Source organism: Stegastes partitus, unplaced genomic scaffold (assembly GCF_000690725.1).
Source record: "Stegastes partitus isolate 25-593 unplaced genomic scaffold, Stegastes_partitus-1.0.2 Scaffold36, whole genome shotgun sequence".
In the NCBI taxonomy this organism is placed as follows: Eukaryota; Metazoa; Chordata; class Actinopteri; family Pomacentridae; genus Stegastes; species Stegastes partitus.
The window spans coordinates 1,210,119-1,212,964 of record NW_007577767.1 but is presented as its reverse complement, the minus strand read 5'-3'; positions in this window follow the sequence as shown (position 1 = coordinate 1,212,964).

Below are 2,846 nucleotides of genomic sequence, written 5' to 3'. Positions count from 1 at the left end.
CACACACACACACACACACATGTTGTGCTCACTTTCTACCAGAAAGAGGAGAGATGAAAACTAGACTGATAAGTTGCTATGCTTCTTTTCTGTCTTTCGTATTGTGGACTGTATAGTTACGGACTGTATATGTCTGTCTGTCTGTCTGTCTGTCTGTCTGTCTGTCTGTCTATATATATATTTATACACACACACATACACATGTCTATCCACACAATAAGCTCGCACTCACCAAAATAGCGTAGGTCTATCCCTCCTTCCTGCACTAATAAGATTTACAAGGTATCCTTGCTTTTCATCATTTTATTTTTCTCTCGTTGAAACATTTATGGGCATTCATAAAGAAACACGCCATTAGGGCTGAGGGGCTCTACACTAAAGTAAGTATGGTGTTAATAAATCATGTTTAATAAAATGAGACATCCAAACAGGGCCACGGCCCCCATCATTGTCCAAATCCAGCAAGCATGAATATTTAGGGACATGTAGAAATAACAGACCAGCGTTCAGAAGTGTTCAGACTTCTCAACAATTTATGACGCGTTAACCCTACTTCTGGAGAGATAGGTAGATCTGACATACATGAAGGAGAGGTGGAAGCCCGGATAATGCTTACCCGACCATATGAAGTGCTTGTAAGGCCTGAACCCTGAGGAGGAAGCCATACAGTTGCTGCTGGGTGCTGTTATGTCTTCAGTAAATCTGTAGATTACTGAATGGATGGTCCCATATTTATGAATGAGTGATGGAATTCCTGGACAGATGGATGGAGAGACCGATAAATAAAAATAAAAATACAAATTATGAATTGCGTTTTACAAATATGAAAACAATAACATCATAAAAATATGGAAATTGTGATTTTTCATAAAACATTACCCCGAGAATATATGGAACAGATTTAACAAAGCAGATTTCAATTTACAACTTATACATCAGTTCAACTGTCTTAAGAGAATTTATATTCACTTTGGGCAATTTCCTAAAAAGCTGAGTACACCTCAGGCATTATAACCAATATAAGCATCCATCCATTCATTATCTATACACCGCTTAATCCTCACTAGGGTCTCAGGGGGCTGCAGCCTACCCCAGCCGACTCAGGGTGAAGGCAGGGGACACCCTGGACAGGTCACCAGTCTAATCACAGCACCCCAATATAACCAGTAATACACTAATTATTGATATCTGATTGGACAGATAGATCGGCATTTTGCGTGAATGCATTCCTGTGAACTAAACAGGACAGATGTGTTGGCAAAGGGGTTTTATAGGTATCATTTATTCATCTATAAAATAAAAGGAATCTAAATGTCCCTTAGTCTTTAAATTACTTTAATCATTTCCACAAATGCTGTCAGTCATCTGCATGGAATGTTCTGTCTACCATCAGGTGTGAATTGAAATGTTTGACAAGGGGGAAAAGTACTGTGAACCTGAAAGAACATGTATCCAAATTAAAGATAATTTTGCGATGCTGTCTGTTGTGTGTTTAACAGCTTGTTTGTGCCTTCTCTGCAGATGGAGGTGGATGCAGACGATAAGCGCCATCGCACACGCTCCAAAGGTATCTGCACGAATACACACACATACACACAGGCAGCACTGCCATTCAGGGTGACCTTCACTCCCCCAACACAAACACACACACACACATGCACAGACACAAGCACGCACGTACAGTGTACACACACCACTGCACAAATCCCAGTCTGTCACACTTGAGTTGCCTTTTCTCACTGCTCTCTCCTCCTCTTTTTGTATATCTTGCAGAAACACAAACCAGGAAATCCACATTTTAAGAGCTTTGTTCAGAATGAAATATTTACCACAGTGACATCTAATCCTACAAAATGATACATACTGCAAAATGGAAACAAACTATGGAACTTTTTTCTGATACGGGCCACTCAGGTTTAGTTGACAAACCAGTGGCACTCCTTTTATATTTGTAAGAAGAGTCTCTCCATCTAACTCAGTCACATAAAACTCAATCCAACACTGAAAAGGCTCTCTAGCCATCATCTTAGTCCCTGCCAGCTGCTCTGTCCACTCTCTAAGAAGAGGTGGATCCTCTTGATGCATTTTTTATCACCTCTAACTCTACAAAGCGCCTAACATTTTTGACCAAATGAGGAAAAAGGTGGTGACCATTGTTCCTACATGATGTGGAACAAGCACTTTGTCAGCCATATAATGAAGGTGATGATCACATGGTTCTTGTTTGATTGAGGTACACGTGTTCTCTGCTTGTTGGCCAAAGAGGACACCCGTCAGTCAGATGAGAACTGTCAGTGTGTCTGGAATCACCCCATCATTCACTCATTCGCTATTCTCTTTTTATGAAAGACTGTTTTGGGGGCATTTTAGGCCTTTATTTGATAGAGACATTGGAGAGCAGAGTGTGACATGCAGCAAATGGTTCAGTCAGGAATTTAACCAGGGGCTTTCTGCTCAGGGCTTTTGCACCAGTACGGCATACACCATAACCACAATGCCATTTCCTGTATATTAGACACTCCGAAGAAAGCATATGTTAGACAATGCATTATGTGATTGTTAGCAGAATGTACTGTACATGTACAGGACACCACTTTTTTTTTTTGCAGTACGTTGTTCATAAATGTCACAAATAATGATTGTAATGAAATGGCAGTAAGCATGATGTACTGTATAGATTCTATAAGGTGATTTAAGACACAAAGCTCTCTCATGTACATAGTCACACTTCAGGCCTTATGTTGCTCTAAGTATTTGTAGTATCAGTAGTGCGTATTCAATTTTCTTTTGCAGCGTAAATACTTGTAATGTTTGACATTATTACTTTTGGTCAGGTTCATTGTATT